Genomic DNA, 25,656 nt, shown 5'->3' with positions numbered 1-25,656 from the left:
GTTCATTGTGGCTTACCCTCAATTAAAAGCCAAGCAGAGCTTTGTTTTGCTTTAGCTGGAAAGAGAAATTCAGGAGACAGATAAATCGCTTTTTCAAAACAAAGAATTGCTGCATTTTTAAACGTGAGTCTGCCATAATTTTAAAAAATGGTTTATATATGGGGCTGAACTCATAAACAGTGGTGGTAGAGGATATGGTTTCATCCAATGAAAGGACAGGACTTGACAAGACCACCAGTTGTCATGTTGTGTTTTCGAAGCTTCATCCAAGTTTACATTTCCAGCCAGTGTTTCACTCCCTATGTTTATGACAGCACAAAAGAGCAAGCTCTGAGAATTTCTCAAGGGAAACTCAACAGTTGTCTGCATTGTCACTGAGGAGGAGAGCCAGGCAGGAAAACATGTGGAAGGGAGAGCAGGAGACGGCATGATCCCTCTCGGGTTGACATTTAAATCCCAAATTGGATTCTCCCACATATCAAAAGTGAGCATATTTTCAGTGTTTGCACATATGTGGGAATTGCCAAATGGAGATTTAAGTCTGAAAAAGTACCACAACATCAACCATTTGCACAGCTGTTGTTGGAAATGTCTCCAAACCGTCCCGACGTGTCTAGCAAGTATAAATATTGACCATGTGCATTTGCAGGCTTTGCAAGGGATGTCCCCAATGATAGTGAGCTAATAAGTACTTCCATAAACACATTTATTGGAATATTAACTCTGCCACCCATGTCGGCTGTCACTCTGATCTGTGTGTAGTTATGTATAATACAGCTCCTTTGTGGGAATTAGAAAGTATCCTATATGGTTATTTTGGTAAACTTAAGAAGCTTGGTTATGCATTATTATCTGTGAAATGATTTTAAATACATATTGCCACTTCCAGTGGAGAAGAGAGGAAATGCCAACATTCAGAAGACTTATTCCAGGGTTCTTCTGCTCAGCATCCACCGGCTCATTCAGACATCAGGACTCCTGGCTCTGATAAGCCCCCTGTGTCTGACATCACCACAGTACCACAAGCTCTGACATCCTAGAACCCTTTCTCTCAAAAATCCCTTGGCTGAGGAATCTGGGAGACAAATCAACAGTGAAAGAGATTTCATAAAATGCTTTTATAGTAACTAAAACTAATTTATATTGACTTATCATCTAGGAAGTCATCAATAATTACTCATTTTGCCTTCTCAATTCTGATGAACTGGCTGTTCGACTCTCCTTATAAATTCCCCCTTAAATGACATTGCAAATACCATCAAGAAGCCACTGAGCTTTTTATCTCCTTGATTTTAATTGATAATTTTCTATCATGTAAGTACTTTCAAAGAGCCATTTGGTCAGATTTGGAAAAAATACATTAAAGAGATGAAGTTAAAGCTCAAATAGCCTTCTGTACCTTATTTCCAATACCCATTCTATTAGTCATGTTCAGATTTCTCTCTACTTTATGAAAAATAGCAAAATTGGTTTTTATCTTCCTGAAACAGTATTGGAGTTCAGACAATACAGACTCCCCATCTGCCCTATTGACAGTTTCTTCTTTGTTCATGTCTTTAGGAATATCTAGATTTTCATCTGTCCATATTACAGAGAGTCCTGATCAATCTAGCTGGAACAGCAATCAGGAAAAAACTGAGATACAGGGGCATCGAGAACCTAGAGACAATGAATGGTGTAAACCTTTGTAAAGGAAATTGGTGTATGCCTGAAGTTTACCCCAAACTGGCTACAAGCCAATGAAAACACTCCCCTTTGGATTTCAGAGGTCAAGGATCAGCATGCTGAGAGTTTATTCTCCTCTTCAGGTAATGATCAGCCATCCTTCTTAATATGCCTCAAAACAGACATACCTGGGATTAAAATAAGATTTTTCCTTGTATGATTTATCAGGGTACTTGCATAGGATTTCTTTCTCATTATGAAAAAAAAAAAAACAACACATTGCTTAGAAAAACTCTGAGCCACAGAGATCTTCCTAGAGAACCAACTGAAGGAATCCTGGAAGACCTATGGTATTTTTAGAGTGAAAACATCAGAACGTACTTGTGACTAGATTCAGCTGAAACCTGCCTTAAATATATGCCAGTGATGTTCAGAGTTCCTAAACCAGTGTTCTCCAACTCTCATCCATATTAGAAAACCCAGGAGCTCTTAAGAACCCCATTGTCTATGATGGGCCCCACACAGTCTCTGGGGTGACAACCAGGTGTCAGTGTTATTTTAAAACTCCCCAGGTAATATCAACAAGCAGCCAAGTCTGGGATCGGTGGGTTTGTAGAGGTCTGTAGGCGCACGGCACTGTATTTGAACATTTCTGTCCCCAGGGTCCATTCATTCGTTCCTTCCTTCCACAAACATGATTACTCAACAACTACTCCCAACTGAAAACCAGCACTAAGGCTTGTACAATCAAACAACAAACAACCCAAAACTCAACCAGGTGCCATAAGCCAGGCAAATTTAAGAAGTGAGGTGGGAATGAGGAGCAGGAGCATGCAGTCTGAAGGGAACATCTCCCAGTTGTGACTTCAGAATGGACATTCCGGCTTCATTCCCTCTTTTTGAGCAACACCGACAGAGCTCAACTTTGGCATTGTCTAAAGTTGGTCTGAAAATGGAAATCATACAAGGAATAATCTTATCTTAGTCCCAGGTATGTCTGTTTTGAGGCATTTTAAGAAAGATGGCTGACCATTAAGAGGAGAATAAACTCTCAGCTTGCTGATCCTTGACCTCTGAAATCCAAAGGGGAGTATTTTCACTGGCTTATACCTAGTTTTTGGATAAGCTTTAGGCATGATATTCGAAATACCAATGAGAATTTTGGCATATTATTATCCCTGCCTTTGACTATGTAAACTCTATACTATAAACAAATTCTGGTAATAAATTTGGTAATAATTTCATTAATAAAATATTTTAATAAAATAAAATTACTTCAATATTGATATATTTGAAAAGATAATCTAAACATCTAGACAAGTAGAAGAATCTTTAAAATGTTAAAATTTATCATCTTCACTGAAGGAATTATTGCTTAATCATAGTCATATTATTCTTAATATTTTCTTTGCATAATTTACCTTTTTGTATTATTGTTGCCATAGGTTTTTACCATAGGCATTTGAACATTGAACTAGGATACCCAAGGTGAGAAATACTGCATTAAAAAAGTTTGTAAAGACAGCCAATTAAACAACCCAGTTCATTACTTCCTAATTCTACCACATGCACTCATTTATGTCAGGAAGTAAACTCTTTAAGTATCTTCAAGTTCTTTGCTCAAGTGAGATATACCAATGACCTTTATTATAAGCCTAACCTGAGATAGTCAAATTTCCAACAGCTTTCTATTTCACCACCTTAAGTTCTCATCGGCACAGACCAGACTTGTTTGCTTATTTTAAGCCACTGACTTTCCATTTTAGAAAGAAAAGAAAAATCCCACATATAATTTTCATATTTCAGAGGTGATCCACACAACAAATGTTGACTAAGCATTATTCTGTGCAAACTAGACAGTTGTAGGAACTAGAGACACACAAGGAAGCAAAAGATGAAGTCCTTTGAGCTTGCAATTTAGCAGGAGGAATAGACAATGTAAAGAACAAATGAGTATATGGCAGGTGGTGGTGAATGCCACAGGAATGGCTGGAGTGTGACAAGGAGTGAGATGGTTCTTATTTTGAAGAGGTTATTATGGAAGTCTTTTCTCTAGAGGTGACCTCAGAGGTCAGTTGGGATCCCAGAAGCAATATTCTAGGAGCAACTGAAGAGAGCTGGATAAAGGTGCTATTTGCATATGCACCAGGGACCAGCCACAGTGGGAATCCACTACCACTTACAGTCCCAGAAGGGCTGAGGGAGGGAAGGTGATACTGAGACCCAGAAAGAGCTGTGGCCAAAAGACATAGGCCAGATATAAAGGAATTCAGCCACTGCCCCTTGCACCTAGCAGGAAGGGAATGGCCATGAGTTGCAGGAGACCAACTTCCCCTGCCCCCTCCTCTTCTCCAGTCTCCTGACAGTGCTACTGGCTGAAAGCCATAGGACAATAGAGCCAGGGAACAGCAGTCCATTAGCAGAGAGCAGGGTACAGAGAAAGTCTTTGGGGGAAATTGAATGAGCCACCCCATGTCCTGGGGGCAATACCTCAACCAGAGGGCAGGTGCTTGGCACTTCCTTGAACAGCGAAGAGGTCTCTCAGCTCAGCAAGCAAGGGGAAAGTCTTAGAGAAAGCCACGTCACAGGCAAGAAGGGGCAGATAAAGAAGGAGCTCGTGCATTTACAAGGTGTGTGGCCCTAGGATGCCAGCATTCATGTAATGTCACAAGGACTTCTGGAATGTTTGGTTGGTTGTTGTAACACACAACTACTTCAAAAAAAGAATGTTCTAATAACAAAAATAAGCCCAGATAACAAGTTTATTCCCAGGTTGTCTACCTACTGATGGGAGCAAAAACAATTAAATCAGTGATAGATGTCAGGAATCTTATAAGAACTATGAAGAGCTTATTGATTGAAGCTGTGTGTTCTATGGTGTTTTCTGCTTATGACTTAGAAGAGATTTTATCTGAAGTTTATGAGAATTCATTAGAATAACTTTCCAAGAAGATTTTGCCACACGTCCAGGAGATGTGTGAAGGCTATGTCACGCTTGAACATATTTATGATGTAAAATTTTTGTCACAGAAAGGCCCGTATGGAGTCTGCCAACAACTTCACTCCAATGCAATTCTAGTTGTGCCATCAGACCTAGTAAAACATTTAAATGAATTTTTTAAAACCCTTTTGTTATTACATTAGCCAGGGTGTACACTCACTTTTTAAAGGATTGATAGCAAGGTGCTTCAAAGAAGACAATAAAATAAGCAAAGCTGTTTAATGGCAGGCTAGAGGGGTTTGGATTTCACTGTGTGATGTTTTAGGTATGGGGTCATTCAGGTCTGTAAGGTGAATTGTCAAACTCTGAAAATGAGAGCATTTATGCTTCAGAAACAGTTCAAACCTGTCAATATTCCAATATTCTGTCCTATCTATTCTACTTGTTGGTCTACCCAACTTCCCCCTTAGAAAGATATATATCTGAATGTTAAAATAATTACCTATGATCAAGGAGATTAGAATCACTTTTCCTCTTTATGATATTCTATTTTTTTCTGAATTTTTAGCATTAAACATATGTTATTTATATAATTGACAGTCCACAATGCAATTTAAAAATTAAAAACCTAGCTAATTTTATAGGCAAGGAAACCAAGTATTATGCTTATCATAAAACATATGGACTAGGATATAATTGAAACTCTTATAGGAAGCCTTAAACATAATTGAAAGTCTTTAAAAAATTTTCCAACTACAAAAGATGTGAAATTAAAATGTGATAAGAAAAGAAGGTGCTATGTACTGGAGACACTGCATTTGGTGGGTGTTTCTTTTGCAAACATTTCAATTTGGGCATCTCTGATTCTTTAAATCCCAATGTTTGTAGAAATGGGCTTTGAATTTATATGCTTAGGTAGAAAGATAGGAGATTAGGTAGAGGTGCACATGGACCTAAAAATGTTGATCAATTACCTATTTCTAATTTCTGAAACCTACTCCAAGTTTACAAACTATTAGACAGCATTCAAATAGCTTCTAACATTACATATATCATAGTTCTGGATGTTGGGGAGAATCTTACCTCCAATGAGGAAGGCCCCTTTTTTCTTGCTTTTATTGAATATTTACATCATACTTATTGACATAGGCTATGTACAAATTGATGGGTTTCACTATGACATTTCCATGCATGCACATATCAATACTTTATATCCACTCTTCCTTCTACCTTCTTTTCTCCCCTCCCTCATTCCCCTGTCCCCTGGTCTTTTTCCTCTTCCCTAGTAATTCCTCTTCTAATTTATTTTTTTTTTGTTTAATTGTTTACACATGGGAGAAAAGAAATTATGTGATACTTTTCTATTTGACTTCTTTTGTTCAACATGATGTCTTCCAGTTTCATCCATTTTCCTACAAATGACATAATTTCTTCTCTAAGGCTGAGTAATACTCCATTGTATAGATGTGCCATAGGTTTTTATTTTCGTCATTCATCTGATGATGTGCACCTCAGTTGATTCTTGATTTTGCCTATCATGAATAATGTCACCATAAATTTGGGCACAGAGGTGTCTTTTTTGTATGCTGACTTCAGTTCCTTCAGTAAATATCCAGAGTGGTATAGGTGGATCATATGGTAGCTATATTTTTAGTTTTCTGAGGAAGTGTCATGCTATTCTCCAGCATAGCTGTACCAATTTATATCTCTACCAATAGTATATAAGAACGCCTTTTTCTCCACATCCTGCCAGCATTTATCTTTTGTTTTCTTAATAATTCCATTCTGACTGGGGTAACATATACCCTCAATATAGTTTTGATTTGAATTTCCCACATGGTTAAAAATATTAAGCATTTTTTCATATAATTATCAACCATTTATACTTCTTTTGAGAATTATCTATTCAGCTCATTTGCCCACTTATTGATTGGATTACTTATTCTTTTATTGTTACTTTTTTTGGTTCTTTATATATTATGATTATTAACCCTTTGTCCTTATGAATAGCTAGCAAAAACTTTCTCCCATTCTGTTGCCTGTCTCTGCACTCTGTTGACTGCTTCCTTTGCTATGCAGAAATTTTTTATTTGACTTAATCTCATGTGTCAATTCTTGTTTTTGTTTTCTGAGCTAATCTTGTGGACAAGGAAATCCTATAGGACTTTTCCCTATATTTTCTTCCAATAGTTTCAAAGTTTTAGGTCCTATATAGAGGTCTTTGATCCATTTTGAGCTGATTTTGTATAGGGTGAGAGATAGGGTTCCAGTTTCAATATCTTCTACTTGTGGATATCCAGTTTTCCCATCACATTTGTTGAAGAGGCTGACTCTTCTCCAATGTATTTTTTGGCACCTTTATGGAGAAGCAGTTGGCTATCATAGCACAGACTTATTCTTGAGTACTCTACTTTATACCATGTTTGACTTGTTTGTTTTTATGCTAATACCATGCTGGTTTTGTTACTATGACTCTGTAGTATATTTTGAAATCAGCTATTGTGATGCCTCTAGCATGTCTTTTTACTCAGGATTCCTTTGACAATTTGGGTTCTTTCTGTTTTTATGTAAATTTTAGGGTTATTTTTCTAGTTCTCTAAGTAATATATCCTTGGTAATTTAAAGGAGATTTGCAGATTTGAATTGAATATTTTGGTAGTATGGATATTTTAACAGTATTATTTCTCCCAATCTGTGAACATAGGATGTCTTGCCATCTTTTAGTGTCTTCAGTATCTTTATTCAGTGTTTTGTAATTTTCAATGTGGAGGTCTTTTGCCTCCTTGCTTAGGTTTATTCCTAGGTTGTTGTGGTCCCCCCTCACTTCTGTGGTGTGTGTGTGTGTGTGTGTGTGTGTGTGTGTGAAGCTATCATAAAGGGTATTGTTTCCCTGCTTTCTTTCTCAGCAAGTTCATGATTGGTTTAGAGGAAAGCTTTATGCTGATTTTATATCCTAATATTTTGTTAAATTTGCTTATCAGTTCTAAAAGGGTTTTGATAGAATATTTAGGGTTTTTAAGTGTAGAGTCATATCTGCAAATAGGAACAGTTTCTCTTCCTCCTTTCCTTTTCATATCCCTTTTATTGCTTTCTTTTGCCTGATTGCTCTGGCTAAAGTTTCCAGTGCTACATTGAATAAGTGGTAGAAATAGATCCTCTGATCTCATTAGAGATTTCAGATGAAATGCTTTCAGATTTTCCCCATTCTGTGTGATGTTGCCTATGGATTTGTCATAAATAACCTTTATTTTGTTGAGATATGATCCTTCTATACCTAGTTTTCATCCTGAAGGGGTATTGAATTTTATCCAATGCATTTTCTGCATATATTAAGAGGACTGATGTGATTTTCATGCTGTATTACATTTATTGATTTGTGTAAGCTGAACCATCCTTGCATCCCTGGAATGAAACCATCGTGATCATGATGCAAGATCTTTCTGATGCAGTATTGAATTAAATTTGCAGATATCTTATTCAGAGACTTTGCATTTGTGTTCATCAAGGATATTTGTCTATACTTTGATTTATTTATTGTATCCTCATCAGATTTGGGTAGCAGGGTAATACTGGCTTTGTAAAATAAGTTTGGAAGAGTCATTTTGTTTCTATTTTATGAAATGATTTGAAGATCATTGCTGTTAGTTCTTAAAAGTAAAATTCAGTAGTGAATCCATCTGGTCATAGGCTTTTCACTTTTTATCGGCTTTTCTTTATTGGGAAAACTTTTATTAGTGCTTTAATCTCATTAATTTTTTTTAATTTTGTTTATTTATATTCTCTTGGTTTAACTTTAATAGGTCTTATGTGTCCAGTAATTTGTCCATTTCTTCTAGATTTTCCAGCCTATTGTCATATAGATTTTTAACATATTCCCTAGCAATGCTATGAATTTCAGGGGCATCTGCTGTAATATCAGCTTTTTCATCTCTAATTTTAGTTGCGTCTTCTTTTTTGTTTGGTTTGCTTACCTAAGAGCTTATCAATTTTGTTCATCTTTTTAAAGAACCAACTTGTTTCATTGATTATATTGCTGTCTTAGTCTCTATTTTATTTCTGCTCTGATCTTCATAATTTCTTTCTTTCTACTAACTTTAACTTGGATTTATTCTTGTTTTTTCTAACACCTTGAGATGTACCATCATGTTATTTACTTGAGAGCTCTCTAATGTAGGCACTCATACCTATAAAATTCACTTCAGGTACTGCTTTTGCTGTATCCCACAGATTCTGGTATGTTTTATTTCCATTTCATTTGAGTAAAGGAGTTTTTAATCCACCCCAAGACTTTTTCAATAACTTGCTATTTGTTCAAAAGTATATTGTTCATTCTTCATTTGTTTTTATAATTTTTGTAGTTACTCTTACTTATGACATCTAGTTTCATTCTATTATGATCTTCTAAGATGCAATAAATTATTTCAAGGTTTGTTAAGACTTGCTTCATGACTTACTATATCATCTATGTTGGAAAAAATTTTCATTTGCTGATGAAAAAAAAAGTGTGACCTATAACTGTTGGATGGAATATCCTGTATGTTGTCTATTAAGTACATTTATCTACAGTGTAATTTAACTCTGATAATTCTTTGTTGATATTTTTAGGTCTGAATAATTCTATTTATCAGTGAGCATGGCATATTGAAGTCACTCATTAATATTATATTAGGTCCTATCTCTCTCTTTATTTCTAGTAGCTTTTGTTTTATAAAATTGGGTGGCCCAAAATTTGGTGCACATGTGCTTGCAATCTTTTTGAAGAATTGACTCATCAAAATGTAGTGGCCTCTTTGTGTCTCTTTTAACTGATTTAAGTCTGTATTATCAGATATAACTTTAGCTACTCCTGCTCATTTTCAGATTCCATCTGCTTGGAATCATTCTTGCACTTTTAGTTTGTGTATGTCTTTGCTGGTGCAATGAATTTCTTTCAGGCAGTAGAGAAATTTACTGGTTATCTCTCTTTTATTTTTAATCCAACCAGCCAGTCTGCCTCTTTTAATTGGAAAATTAAGATCATTTGCATTCAGGGTTATTATTGAAAAGTATGTACTTGTTCCTGTCATCTTATTTTATTTTTTATTATGATTGTTTTCAATATTGTTTGTTTCTTCCTCTCTTATTCATCTTAGAGGTTTGATGGTCTTCTGTGTTAATAATGTTTAATATTTTTGCTAATTCTGACTTGTTCATCTACTGTTCTAGTGATATGTATTTTTTCCTATGTCTTGTAATTGTGTGTATCTTTTTGTATGGGTTTAGGATTCCCTTTAGCATCTTCTATAATGCTGGTTCATTAGTCATGAGTTCTCTTCTGTTGTGCTTCTTATGGAAGGTTTGTATTTCTCCTTCAATTCTGAAAAGATAACATTGCTGGGTATAGTACTCTAGGTTGGCATTTATACATTATTGCATGTTCTCTTAGAGTTTCTGAGATGAAATCAGCTGATGTGTTTTCCTTGACACTTGATTTGGCATTTCTGTCTTGAAGCTTTTAATATTCCTTTTTCTGTACCTTTACCTACTTAGGACCAGGGAAATGGCTGGGTGGGGTTTTATTTTGTTTTGTTTTGGAGGTTTTTGGTTGGTTGGTTGGTTGGTTGGTTTTGTCTCTCCTCTTCTTTAAGTTGAAGTATCCACCCAGGTTCTCTCAGGACTAGATCAGAGCTGAACAAAGGTGGAGTTTCTCTGAGCTGGTCTTGTAGTGAAGCTCAGAGACAACAACATGTTCAAAGTGCCAAGCTTTAGCCCCTAGCACTACAAAGAAAAAACAAATTACAATTACAGCAATGAAAAAAAAATAAATGAATGAAGTAAAAATCAAATAAAAATACCCTGAACCACACAACATAAATAACCAAAAAGGAGCGCACATGATATAGAATAAACAAAAAGCTTAAAAACAATAAGAATTAAATTAATAAAAAAGACATTTAAAGGAGAAAGAGAAATGGTAAAAAAGGAAAAATAAAAGATGAAAGAAGTAAAAATGGAGGGGAAAAGTAAAAGAGTTGAAAATGGTCAAAGTTGAAGGAAAAAGAAAAAAAATTAATATTAAAAGTAGAAAAGAGAAAAAACTCATAAAATACATACAAAGAAAAAACATTAATAACAAAAAGCTATTAATGCATGATAAAAATTTTCTCTTTACTGAGGTACTCGATTGTGCAAACAACAGTGAATGACCCAAAGTGGACCCATCAGAACCTCTTTCTGAATCTACTTAGGCTGTGCACCTCTTGAGGAAAAAAAGCTGGCATATTCACCCACTTCTTCCTTCTGGTGCATGCCAGGCAAGCAGTGGAGTGGTCTGTGGCCACAGCCAGTTGGAATACGTCTCAGGTACCCTGCACGCCAGAACCAGGGAGGGCAGAGCGCAGAGCTCCCCAGGCAGAGATCCACTCCACAACTATCTGGCTCCAAGAGGCGGGCAGCCACCAGCATTCCAGACAGCAGGGAGTACAGAACTTGCCTGGCATACACCCCCTCTGTTGCCCTCTGCCCTTAACACTCCAAGGGCAGGGCTGAGGTCCCACACTGCAGCGTGACAAAGACTCCAGTGCCATTTGTGCTCACACTCTTGAGTCCAGGTCATGTCTATGGGGTCACAACTATCTGTGCTGGAAATAGGACATGCCTGTACAACTCACTACCCATGACTCTGCTGTTCTAGAACTTGGCTCTCAAGGGAAATCACAGGTGACTGCTCACTGTTCCAGACCCCTGCTGCTGACTTCCAACCTGCCGGTTTTAAAGAGGAAGTATCCTCCTTTCCTTTATGCATCTCAGGCCAATTTCCCCCTGCATAGAATTCTCAGCAGGTTTGTATCAAAGCCTCCTTCCTAGGGCCAAACTGACTCTCAAGGCAGCCACTTCTAACACAGTGTAGTGATACTACAGAGAGGACCCAGAAGTAGAAAAGTGTAGGAGCCTTTGTATCCCCCAACAGTTAAGTACAGAAGACATTCTCAGTATGGTTCCCCTTTACAGCACCATGCTGGCAAGTGCAAAGAATTTCATCCAGATCCCATCTACTGTGTGTTTGCACCACTTCTACAAGGTGCCAGTTTCTGTGCTGGTGGTGCTCAGTGGGACTCTCTTTCATTTCTACTCCCTTTTCATTTCTACTGCACTGCTGTGTGATCAGTGCTAGGTGCTCCACTATCTGTGTTTCTGAATTTCTCCACTCTCTGTCTAGTTACCGTGGACCTTCTCTCACAACTACCTACCTTGATAGAAAACTGTCTCCAGTTGTGATTCTGTCTCACAGACAGGAGAGAAATTGTTCATTTGGTGTATCTCATCTTCCACCTTGAACCTCTCCAACACCAGATTATGGTCTTTAAGCCAAACTCTACATCCTGGCTCTGAAGGACCAAGGGTGGTATGTATCTCCAGTTCTCCAGCCACTGTGCCCACAGCACAAGATGAGAGGAGTAACTCCTGCCATTTACTCCTTTCTCTTTCTCTTTGAAATAGAGATTGCCTGGGCAACTTACTCAAGCATCTGTTGTTTACAAACATAGAAGACCAGCAATCCTATCCCAGGGCCACGATCTATTTCTATGCTTTAATAACTCAATCAGAAAATGGGGAAAAAAACCAACTTAGCCACCTCAAGCATTAAACCTGAGGAAGATAATATATCTAAAGGGCTTATAAATATAGTGGTAAATGCAATTTTTCTAAATGCAAAAAAAAAAAAAGTTTTGAGCTCCATCTAAATTCAAGAAATATTTTCAGATCTTCTGTTCAATCACTTAGATTGATATTGTAGGAGATAAGAAAAGGAAGATTTTGAGGAGCTAAATCTAAAGCTTTTATTCTTCCACTTATTTATTTGGCAAATAATTAATGTGTTTGCTTCTTTAGTGTGAGTCCCTTTTGAAGATTCAGGGAAAGCAGTTGTGAACAACGTAATCAGTGAACAACGTAATCCAAACATGTTGAAAATTCTGTTGATTTACGGCAAACCCATCATCATGGAGCTTACAGTCTAGTGAGTAGGATGATAAATGAATGGTTTAATTAAGATAGAGAGTGTTGTGATGGTTTAAATGAGGCATATATCCTATGTTGAAAGACCCATGAAGAAGACAGCATTTGAGTCAGACCTGAATTTAAAATTAAAAACAACAACAACATAATTTCACCAGAAGGATGACAAGGAAAAAGGGAGAATGTAGGTAGCATCTCAGGGCAAGAGAATGGAAGTCATGCTCTAGGAAATAGCAAATGGTCCAGTTTGGGTTAGGCTATAACAAATGAGGTGCAAAAAGAGAAGTTTAAAAATTAAATGGAAAATTCCACAGGACAGCCTCGTGTGGATAGGCAAGAAGTTGGTTCTGAATTCAGCAGTCCATGGGGAACCAGTGGAGACATACAGTGGATGGAGGTCAAGGATGTTTTAAGAACATTGATCCAAGGGGAATGGATTACAGCTGGAAAAAATAAAAGATCTGAAACTCACTGGGGGACCATCACTGTCAATCAATATCTTTGGGGATTTTTTTTTTTTTTCAGTGCTGGGGATTGAATCAAGGGCCTGGCTCGGCAAATGCTCTACTGCTCAGCTATATCTCCAAATATCTTTCCTAATGTCACTGTGACTCTTAGAAATCTTAACTTGACACATTACAAAACCAGTGTGAACATGTAATACACTTGGCATGGCTTTAGAGAAAAAGAAAAATAACATGTGTTCCCCCCATAAAACTTTTACGAGTCACATGAACTCAGCCCCTGTTGGGAACTTCATAAGCTAGGACATTAGTTCAGGCAGCAACTGACCATCAGCTACTCATTTTTGGTGGGGCAAAATGGACTCAGCCACTTTCTCTCCAAACATGTTGAAAATTCTGTTGATTTACTGCAAAACACAAGGCAGAAGCCATAAGCTACAGTATCTTGTAAACCTGGGAGTGACATTTAGGGACCGTGCAATGCCACCAGCAGCTTAATTGATTGATAGACACATAATGTGTATGTGAGACAGAGAAAAAGAGGAAGAGGGAAAGCTATCCTACCTATCTATAAAAAGAGAGAAATGAAGAGTTTGACTTAAGCATTTATCATTCTCAAAGGAGATGTGTGCATTGATTCCAGTGAAATTGTCCTTAGGCATAGAAATGTGAAAAATGTTTTATGGTAAAATTTAGATTTTAGCCTTAAGCTAAAAATATGTATCAGAGGTTACAACTCTGCACCTGAAATAGTTTCCGTAGACAGGTAGATAAAACTCAATGTATTCTTGGCTCAGCTAATCCATTATGCCTACAAAAAAAAAAACAGCTCAGAGCTATATTATGAGTCTGCTCAATATCACCTGCATTTGCAGTGCATTTCCTCAGTTTATTTTTCCTCTCAGCTGAGAAGTCACTTCAGTGCACCTACTCATCTCCTGCCAAGTATTTATTTTTTGGCCAGTAATCTTTATTTCTTATAGAGATATTTTTAAAGAGGAATGAATAATTCATAGTTTCCAAAACTAAGATTTTATATATCATATAAATGTGTGTTATGTGTGCAAAATCTACATATCCAGTTGTCCACAGAAGTTGATCCCAGGACATCCCATGACCACCAAACACTGGAGATGCTTAAGTCCCTTATGTAAATCAGAGTAGTATTTGCAGAAAATGTACACATATCCTCTCGTATGCTTTAAATTGTGTGTATATTATGAAATATGTAGATTATAAAATATGTAACAAAATGAAATGTCAATGCTATGTAAACAGTGTTATTCTCTATTGTTTAGGGACTAATGACAAGAAAAACAAAAAGTATGTGTATGTTCAGGACAATTGTTTTTCCTGGATATTTTCAATCTTCAGTTGGTTGAATCCACAATGTAGAACCCAAGGGTAAGAGGGTCGACTATATATAATATTCACACACACATGCTGCCAAACATTACAATATTTTTGATTCTTCACTTTAATGCTTTAAAACATTAAAGTTTTATGTCTAAAACATTAAAGTTTAAATGTCTAAAACATTCCACCTTAAGAGTTCTGATGATAGAAAGCATAGCATGAGAGATCATTTGCATAGAAAAAGAGTTGCCCCTCAGATTTGAAAAAATCAACTTTTCACAAACTTAAACTTTGATCTGAAGGACTTGAGAAAAAAAATCATCCAAGAAACAAACAAGTAACCAAAAAAAAAAAAAAAAAACCCACCACAAAAGTTCTGTCTTTCCTTCAGCAATTTAAGATCTGGGAAGCAGCTATATCGATGCATTAGTCAAGCCCAGAAGAGCAATGTCATGCATTCTGGTGGAATCAAACTATTCAGAAACCTTAAAACAAAATGTACAAAAAGAAAAAAAAATCCCACAAAATAAATCATTAATGCAAAAGAAAAACAGCCAGAGCCCGCAAGGATCTCCCTACAAATAGAATTGAGAAGGGAAAGTGATTTTAATGGGTTTATTATAAGAATGCTAATGGTAAGGACCAAAGATAAGAAACTAATCTTTGATGCTATTTTAAAAATAATTACTTAAAGAAATGTCCACAAGTGTTTCTTTAGGATCTTTCATGTACAAATTTCCTTCTAGTACTGAGAATTAGTCCAAGAGTAATTGACCATTAGGAACCCTATTTGGGAAGCCCACCAGATAAGTTTTTTATGATTCAACTGAGGTTTTCAACCTTGTTTGCTTAGATTCTTGATTTTTCTTCCTTTCTAGAAGCAATCTCATGTTGTCTAAAGTTTATAAGAACATAATTAATTTATTCATACTTTTAAATAAATGATTGTTGACTACTATTACTTTGCATTCACTGGTTCTACAGATGTCCTCATTTTGACCTGAGGGCACAGACAGGCATCTCTGCAAACCAAAGTACAGTTCTGGGGAAAGAGAAGGGAAGTCATCCTCATCATTTTTCATTTGCTGGTCCTTCCTCAACCTACTAAGATCAATTGTACTGAAGACCTGCAAAGAAAAAAGAAAAATCTACTCTCTTGTTGCTAACTACCAAGCCAGCCATGGTGAGAGAGAGAATGGCATTGTCAAGAGAATTACATCCTTTGGAGAGGGACATTTTCTTCAACCTTCTAAGTTAGAAGCAACATATAAAAACAAATCAACTGAATAAACTCAAGAATCGTATGAGTGACACTGGAATACTTGACACGTATTCCCTATTATTTACTCCAGGAACCCTTCAAAAGGCAGAAGAATTAGTAGCAACAAGTCCTACAGAAGTGGGAGTAAAGTCTAGAATAAAACAGAAAAACTGGTTGTTAGTTTGTTTAAAAGCAAATGGAGGGCTGAGGCTCTAGCTCAGTGGAAGAACACTTGCCTAGAATGTGTGAGACACTGGGTTCGATCCTTAGCACCACATACAAAGATAAACAAATAAAAGCAAATGGACCATATTAACAAAGCGACTTATCTTCCTTCCCCTGGCAGGAGTTTAGAGACTTATTCTCTGAAGGTGAAACAGAGAGCCTCTGAATTGTTCAGATAGAAGATACTTACTGAGAACGTAGAGAAGCTCACAAAGCTCACGCTGTGAATGTTGAGAGGCCCCACTTAGCCACTTAGACTCCTCTAAGCAGGAGCCTGAAGAGTGTCCTCTAACCTGACCAGCCTGCCTACAAAATAATAAATAAGCCTGTAAAACTGAACACTGTGAGGTAGTATTGATTAAAATGGGTACAGTTTGCTTCAAGGTAAGAGAAAACCTTTGTTACTTTAACTTCTACTACTATTTATAAGTGTGGGCACACAATGACCCACGTTATAGACCTGCGGTTTTCTTAGAACTGTTTTACTTCACAATCTGAAAACAAATTAGATGAATACCTTTCAAAAAGGATTTAATTAAAATTAAGACACTTTAAGTGTAGAGCACTGTGAACTCTTATTTAAACCTCAATTCTTTCTAAGTATTAAAAAGAAACCTACTTACTTTCCAGAACAGATGTAAAAAAATTAAAAGTCCGAAATAGGTTCCATAGTGGTCACTCTAGAAAGAGATTCTTCAGTGGCTCCTCCCATTTTTAAAAGCTGTGTCGTCCATCTTTCTGGTTCATGGTTATCTGTCTTCTTACTGTGTCCTCATGTGGTGAAAGGCAAAAGAGTTTTCTGGAATCTCTTTATTAGGACACTAATTCCATTCATGAGGGCTCTATTCTTAAGACCTCCCAAAGACCCAACTCCAAATACCATCACCTTGGGGATTTGGTTCAACATATGAACTTTTCAGGGATGTGAACATTTAGCGTATCAAACTAAATGATGAATGCTTAAAGAACCAAATTTGTCCTCCTTTGTTAGTTTTTGTTTTAAATTAATAAAGTGTAATTTATTCCCCCACAAGATTTTTTTTTCTCAGTGAACCACAGGACATTAGAACAACAAGAATGTGAAAAGCCAAAGTTAAGATAATATCACTAAATGTCATACAAAATATTACCCTTTTGAGAAGAACTGCCGCATGGAGATTTCTCCTATCTCAAAAGGATTTTTGAATCAGACCACAATGCACTAAGAGCACATATATCCATGTAAATAATTGGATTTCATTCTTGATGGGTTTTAATCTGAATGTGATTGTCATGTGATTATTCATTCAAACCCCATTTCAGAATGCATGTACCTATGGAATTTAACTGAATCCTTCAAGAATCAACTAGCTTTGTTCAGACTTTGAACAGTGATAGGATGATCATATGGACAGAAAAGTGCAAGGTTCTACTCCAGAAAACCAGGGTGCCATTCCCCATCCATTCTTCCAGGTGGAAGGCCCCACATGACTGCCTCTCATCTCCGTGCTCCTTGCTCTCTCTGTGCCTTCAGAGTGCATAGTGACAGTTTTATATTTGTTGTCTTGTGTCCACATGGTTGTTCTCTTTTCCTCCTCACAGCATATGTTTAATATTTGGGATGGAACAGGATGTTCAAAGATGTGGAGTTATCAGTTTGTTTTCCTTAGAAGGCACAGATGCCCCAACATGAGATATCCAAGGGTTCTTAATGGCTTCACAGCACAAAGTGCCCCAAATTGCATCTGTGTCTACACAGTTATTATTATCTAAATGGCCTAATGTTCTGACCAGCACATTTTTGCCATTCCCTGCTTTTATGTTGCCCAAAGACAAATGCGCTGAGATGCTTTAATTAAAAACACAAGTATCCAGATCTCTTGTAGTTGATACAACCTCACTTTCCATGAGACATATTTCCATCTACTCTTACAATCCCAAATGGCACATTTGAATGGCATATTTGTTCACATTTGACTTGAGGGCTTACTCATTAGGAAAGAATTTGATAGTTTCTTTTTTAGGCCCCTATATAGGTTTCAGGTTGGCTCTGCACAGATCTTGAGGTGACTGTACAGTTCTTCCACTGAGACCTCTAAAGAGAGAACAGTGGTGGAATTGTCCTCCAGAGCCCAAGACTATGATGCCACTGTCCATCCCTGGGAATGGACACATGCACTTCTCCTCTGGCCTCCAGGAAGCAAGGTGCAGCCTCCTTATAGGGCTTCAATGTTGTTGATGATGGAGGTTCTGAGAGCAGGTCTGGGTCACCTGAGGAGGGCCAGCCTGTGGGATGAAGAGTGCTCACTTACCACTTGCTGAGCCTGGGAGCTCTTTAAAAACGTGTTGGGATTGAAAGGCACAGCTGTCACCACTCTGATGACTTTGGGAGCCACCTGTACAAAATCTGCTGCAAGCAGGGAGGGCCAAGCAAGCCATGCCGCTACAGTGAGGAGTAGAGGTCTTATCAAAACTCTGTGCATGATATTGCAGGAATAGGAGAGTGGAGAAAGGGACTTCTGCAGAAAAGGAAATGTTTCTTAAAATGTCTTACTGTACCTGTTCAGGGGGAGGTTCTGACAAATTGTGCCTGTCCAAAGTCCATTCTAATGCAGGGACTGGGAAAGGGCTGAGGATAAGTTCCCTGAAATCTGATTCAGGCTCCCATCTTCTCCCCACATTCTGACACAATTCCCCCTGGGGGACCAGCACTTTCTTGGTTGATGTGGCTTTATCTCCCTGTGGTCTCTGGCCTCAATACACACCTGAAAACAGTCTTTTTGACAAACAATTCCTCCTTCCTTCATTCACAAAGAGGGAGAGGTAGGGGAACCCACAGTTTTATCCACTGTTTTCATTTTGTTGTATGATTTTAGTTAATTCTGAAAGGCAGAGATAGTTTGAATGGAGATCGTTTTTTTTTTTTTTAATCTCCTATAAAGAAGAGTGGAAATTTTTATGACTCAGCACTTGCCTACGTGCTCCTTCCTGCTTTTTATCAAACTCAAATGTTTAAAAACAGGTTAGTGGAATGAGTGACATTTATTCATCCAAAGCCCATCATAGAGGTAGAAGAAGGAACATAACTAGTAGATAATGCCTTTCTTTTTATGTCATTTTCGAAGAATACACTTTGACCCCCAATGGAAAAAGAACTAATCAGGGGCTATTTTGGGGATCTAAGTTCAAGATTAGCATTGTGAAGTATGGTACCCCACAGTGTTACATTTCAAGGTAAAACATGTTAGTTTATCTAAATCTTCATAGGTACAGTTTTCTTTTGTGGAAAAAAAATGTGGTTTTTTTTTTTTAAATTGGGTCTATTTCATTCCCCAGCACCTCCCAATTTCCTCTCTTCCTCTCTCCCCCTAATCTCTGTCCTCTATCTACTGATCTCCCTTCTTTTTCCATGAGCTCTCTTTTCATTTTTTTTTTTCGTCTCTAAAAGAAAACACATGACTCTTGACTTTCTCAGTCTGCTTTATTTCGGTTAACATGATACTCTCCAGCTCGATCCATTTTCCTGCATGCTACATAATTTTGTTCTTATTTATGGCAGAGTAAAACTCCTGTGTGTACAGATACCACATTTTCTTTATCCATTTGTCTGTGATGGGCACCTGGGCTGCCTCCATAACTTGGATGTTGTGAATTGTGCTGCTGTCAAAATTTTGAAATCAGCTTACTATGGCAATGTGTGCACAGATACATTTTCTATTGCATTTGTGTTTTAATTTTATTAGTAAAGTCATAGGACTACATCAAGCATTATTTTTGATGATTCTAATTAAAATTGATCCTGTGTTTTGATATATTTCCAAAATTTGAGTCAGATTTGTTCTTAAAAGTTTATCTGTTAATCAAGTATAAACTACAACAGACCCTTTTCTGACATTTTAAACACATATTCACAGTGAAAGCATATAAATCACATAACCCTTCCATGAATACTCAATGCTTCTTTTTCTCTATTTTGATTAGATACCAATTCAAAAACTCTAAATTTGGTAATTATAACTCCTTGGTGGATTTTTAGGAAAAAATAGAGATTCTTGGTGTGATCAAGTACTACATAGATCATGGTTGTGATGGTTTATTTCCAATTTTACCTTGGTCTTTATGCAATTCAAATCATAAAAGGCAAAACCATTTCCACTGAAAAAAGACAATTTTGTTCGAAGGTTAAATTATTTCTAGGAGCGTAAGACAAAAAAAAAAATAGCTGCATGCTGCGTGTTTGTTATCTTGCACATGAATCATGATTAAGGTGTTCCTAAATATTCCTCAAAAACACAAAATCTATATTTTGTAGTTCTTTGTATTTGTCCAAGTTAATTTTTAACAATGAAAACAATAAAATAATATGTGCTCTTTAGTTAACATTAGTGGCCAAAGAAGAATGTTAAAATACAAATATGTGGCCATTCATTGTGGCTTGCACTCTCCTCTACAATACTTAAGAATCACAATACTCAATCACTGGGTATTCAGCTGAATTATTTCACAAGACTTTTGACATGACCAAAATAGCCACATTTACCATCTTTCAAGGGGCTATTTTAATCATCTTTTTATTGTCCTGATACAGGGCAACATGAAGCAATCTTTTACCTAGTAAACCGTGTTTTTTCCTCTTCAAAATGAGCTAACATTAATTTTAAAAAAGGAAATTTTTCTTTATAATCTGAGATTAAGATTCCATTTCATCTTCTTTTTCCATTTTGAATCATTTTAAGACTTGTTCTTCTTATTAGCTAAAAGGGATAACCTATTCCTTAGAGATCAGCCTGCAAACAATTAGGTCCAGATCAGGAATCTATTCACTGTTAAAAACAAAGTATCTGGCTGGGCATGGTGGCACATGCCTGTAATTCTACCAACTCAGGAGACTTAAGCAGGAGGATCACAAGTTTGAGGCCAGCCTCAGCAACTTAGCAATGCTGTCAGCAACTTAGCGAGATCCTATATCAAAATAAAAAGTAAAAAGAGCTGGAGATGTGGGTCAGTGGTTAAGCACCTGCTAGGAAAAGAAAAAAAGAACAAAAGAAAGAAAGAGTTGCTTGAGTTCTCTTATAGAGAACTAGAACTATCAACAGAAAAGAAGCATCCTAGTATGTGAAATAACTGTGCAAATGAACCAGAATTCACCAATATGTTTATTTTATGTCTATGTCTTTAATTTTCTTAAAAGGAAACTAGAAGCAAAGATTGTTTGCCGCAGTCTGGCTGGGCACAATCAGGAGCCACTTGTCAAAAGAAACTAACTTTATTTTTAGAACCACACACGCCAAACAAAACAGCCTCTCAGGAAAAACCCTCAGAGCCCCAACTGCCACCACCGGCTTTCCACAAGCCTCTCTCTCCCACACAAGCTTCTCTCCACCTCCCACAATCCTCCTGCTCTTGAGGCCAATTGGCTGGGTCACGTGGGCGGAGCCAAAAAAGTCCCCCAATGAGCAGCTCCGTGGTCTGAAAGGGCAGGGAAACAGCCCAATGAGCATCACCGCAGAGGAGCCAATCAGCTAGATGTTGCTGGGGCCGCTGTGAGCCAATCATCAGCCGGCAGCTGGAAGTTTGCTGGGGCCCCTTCGGCTGTGGCTCTCAACAATTGTTCAGAAAAGTGATCTTAAATAGAGATCATCTGCAATATACCAAATGTCTATCTCCTCTCCTTCTGTTTCCAATCCTTCACCCCAAGCATTTTTTTAATAGTTCTGTGATTAACTGGAAAATTTTAAATACTGGTTAATATCATATTGTATAATTAGGAGCTTACATTTTCATTTATTTTCCAAGCATGATCCAAATGCTGTTAAAACATCAAATGAATAAGATCTTCTAGATATCTTTTTTAAAAATTTATTGGTTCTTTTTAGTTATACAGGACAGCAGAATACATTTTTATATAATTAAACAAGATGGACTCTATCTTATTCTAGTTGGAGTCCCATTCTTATGGAGGTAGATGGTGGTGGTATATGTACAGGGAAGCATGACCCAAGAGTCTTAGACTGTGGGATGGGAGTGCTTTGGAAAGTTTATGCAAAGGCTCCGTTCCACAGAGATCAATTTCGCTACAGAAGGATTTCCCAGAAGTATTTCAGTTTGCTTGAGTTCTACTCTGCAGCTGAATTTCCAAAAGATTATTATTAATTTGAAATGAGAGCTTCCTAACTAAAAGCATAACTTCGGTCTGGAAAACCAAGATGTTGAGTCAGGAATTGGGCTCATGTCAGGCAGCCATAAAGTCTCATCCCAAAACCTGGAGCCTATCACAAAGCCAGTCTTCCTATTAGTTAGTACTGGATTCATTCCTTGGGAAATCCCTGCCCTGGAAGATGGCTCTGCAGATTCTCAAGTTGAGGTTTCTCCAAGAAGTTAATCTTGTAGAAGTCTGATGGAATAATGCTCACCAGAGACTGGGAAGGGGAGCAGGGACAGAGAGAAGCTCAAGAAGAGGCAGAAAACACAGAGTGGAGGCGTCACTCCTGGCTCCTCTTTAGCCCATAAGGGTAACTATTGGGCCAAACAACCTATGATGCATTTCAAAATGACGGCAAAACTAGAGTTCAGCATTCTTAACACATAAAAATGATTAATGATTGAAAGGATGGAAATGCTTACTACCTTGATTTGATTATTACACATTGTGTGTATTGAATTACCATAATGTACCCCATAAAGATGTACAAATTTCAAAAATACCTTAAAAACGTAAAAAGGGAAATTCGTATAGTTATGAAAGCCAAGAATCAATTTCAGCATTTCTAATTGCCAGTTTGTAAAAATAAAAATAAGAGGTTGTAAACCTGACTATAGTAGACCCAGGGAACTCCCTCAGCAAGATGTATCCAAAACCCACCAGACAGAGAAACGTAATGTACTAAGTTTCTTTACTTCTTTAGTTCTCTGTTTGATAATATAGAATATTATCAAAGAATAAAATGCTTCTCTGTTATTGAATCTTTAATTTTCACAAAGATTTAGAAATACAAATAAGAACACTGAGTTTTTGAGTTTACATTTGTATAGCTCTTAGAACAGTGTCTTGTATATGATATATGCTTTACACAAAATTTGCATTAAAAATTATGGTAAAGAATTTCAATAATAGTGAAGCATATGTACAAATGATTGGAAATTCAGGGATTTGCTTTGCTTTGGAAACATTCTAATTAATTATTGATCTTTTGCATGGTCATAAGTTTAGTGGAGATTTCTCTTTCTTCTCACTTGAAAGTTGAATTTGTAAGCTAGACTCTTGCTCCCTGTGGAGCTTGTTTTCTGCTGTGAACTGAAAATTTATAAGTATCTCTTTACTAGAATCTAAATTCAATACTGTACTATCTACTGCACTTTAAAAGATGCAAACATTGGGATTCTGTAACTATTCATAGAGAAAAGAGACTAAAAGCATTATCTGACAATTGAAGATACAAAACAATTAAGGCTGCCTTATATAGTGCAACTTGAAGGTTGAAAATTATGGATTTCAAGCTTTTTCATGAAGTTCTATGTGTTTCCTCTCCTACCAAGACAAGAGCTGGCTCATTTCCCAAACTTTGCAAAGCTATCTACCAGCTCTCCGGAGGAAGGGAATAGGTAAATACTGTCTCTCCCACACTGTCAAGAAAAAGCCAGTTCTGGTGATTACTGTTGATGTGTGAATCAGTTTGGGAGAGAAAAAAAAAAGTTCCTATTGTAGGTAACTAAACTTCAGTGGAATGGGTCTTAAAATTCTGGGCCACAATAAAAGTGTTATTCCCTCTTATTTATTGTGAGTTTTCAGGTACCATTGTTATGAGTAGTGAGTGGGGAGTGGGTGATCTACAATAGCAGCTGTCAGGATGAAGCATTTGGCTCTGACTCCCTTTGTGTGAGATGTGCTATTTGAGATTGTTTTTGTGTGTGCATGTGTCTTTTGCAATATCATCTGAGCAGACTAATATTAATCCAAGAGTGTACACTACCTCAGCCTAAATTAAATGGAGGGGCAAAGACAAAGGGCTTGCATATGTAATGTTGATAAATCACAGAGATGTTCTAACTTCTTCTTGAATCCAAAACATCTGGTTCCTTCTAGAAGTTCCAATAAATATTTCCAACTGCAACCAAAAGAAAACTGCAAGGAATTTGTTGTAGGACCAAGCAAAGTGGTCTTCACTTTGGTGATTTTTGTATAGCTTCTGGGGGGGGGGGGCTAAATCCAGGTAAGACCCTGGACCCACTCAGAGATGAAGAAGTCAGCTCCAGGCCTCAAGATGCTCGTGGACAACTGAGAGGGGAGGCACTATGTGAAAAGAGTTAGGATGCAGTTATGTTTGAGTCCCATGGAAACTCTAAAGTTAGCTAAATCAGTCAGCCTGCTGGGTTGGCTTGCCAGAGAAACTGAGGTCCTACCATGGACTTGAATGATGGCTGAGAGTTCACCACTTAATCTAGGGCAACAGGTCTTTGAGTTTAGAGACAATGAGTGTGTTTGGAGACAAGAATTTTTTGGAAGGATCCCAAACCCACTCTAAAAAATTAGACTTCATTCCCTGGGTTGTGCCTAACATGATACCTGGCACAAAGTAATCATTCAAAAAACATGTGGAAATAATAATGGCTTCCTTAGGCTAATGTAACAAAATGCCAGAAAGCAGAAGGCTTACAACTAGAAAATGTATTGTCTTATGTTTCTGGAGGCTAGAAGTCCTAAATCAACATCCTTCCCTGCTTCTGGTGGCCTCTGGAGTTCCATGGCTTGTCACGACCTAATTCTAATCTCTGCCTCCATCTTTATACATATTATACCATTTCCTCCGTGTCTGTCTTTCTATGTCTCTCCCCTGAGAAGAACTCCAGTTGTAATGAATGAGAGCCCACCCTAATTGAGTATCCCATGTTAACCCCCTCACCTCTACAAAGTCCCTATTTCCAAGTATTTTCAAGTAAGGTCCCATTCACAGATTCTGGGAGTTAAGACTTCAACACATTTTTTTTTCAGGGAACACAATTCAACCCATAACAGAAGAAAGGAGGCATTCGATGTTTTGGTGCTGGGAAAACTGGCCCTTATTTTAGAAAGTCAACTGTAAAAGCAGAGCAAAGGTGCTGTTAGACTGGTGGAGGGTTGGAAGGAAGACTAGAGTCAGAAACATCACTAAAGGAGTGGTGGAAAGGAAAGAAGAGAGGAAGAGAACCTGCACTGAGGTGGGGGCAGTGGAGAGAAAGGGAATCAGAGTGAGACCCACCTAGCCAAGGTAAAGGGCTTGGCAGCTGATGAGATCCAGGGGGTGAGGTTCAGAGAGAATTCAAGAGGATTCCCAGGGTGTCAGCTGGGGAAATGTGTGAGGAGGGATATAATTACCTACAAGGCAGAATTTAAAGGGGAAAAGTTTTGCAAAGGACATTGATGAGTTCACCCTTGTATACGTGGCACTGGAGACACAGCAGGTACAGGGAGAAGACTAATACAGCACTGCTCCAAATCTCTGAAGGAATGGAATTGCTCCACATCTGGACCATGTAAAGTAGCCACTGGTCACATATGGCTTCTGAACTCATGAAATGTGGCTGGTGTGCCTGAAAGCTGAATTTTCAGTTAAATGTAACAAATTTAATTTTCAAAAGCCTCATGTGTCTAATTGCTACTGGTTATGGTTTAGATATGGGGTGTTCCCCACAAAAGCTCATGTTATGTGCAGGAATGTTCAGAGATGAGATGGTTAGATTATGAGAGCTATAACCTGATCAGCAGATTAATCCATTCACTGGATTAATAA

General features: G+C 37.4%; 1 protein-coding gene across 2 annotated transcripts in view; it reads left to right on the top strand.

The window, feature by feature from the left end:
• The window catches only part of Fbxl7 (F-box and leucine rich repeat protein 7), a 387,648-nt gene that overhangs the window by 343,944 nt on the left and 18,048 nt on the right, over positions 1-25,656 (top strand). The gene's annotated exons all lie outside the window — the stretch shown is intronic.

Source organism: Marmota monax, unplaced genomic scaffold (assembly GCF_021218885.2).
Source record: "Marmota monax isolate L192 unplaced genomic scaffold, Marmota_monax_Labrador192_F-V1.1 WCK01_AAM20220418_F8-fsc00120, whole genome shotgun sequence".
Classification (NCBI taxonomy): Eukaryota; Metazoa; Chordata; class Mammalia; order Rodentia; family Sciuridae; genus Marmota; species Marmota monax.
This window is presented reverse-complemented; position numbering and strand designations above follow the sequence as displayed.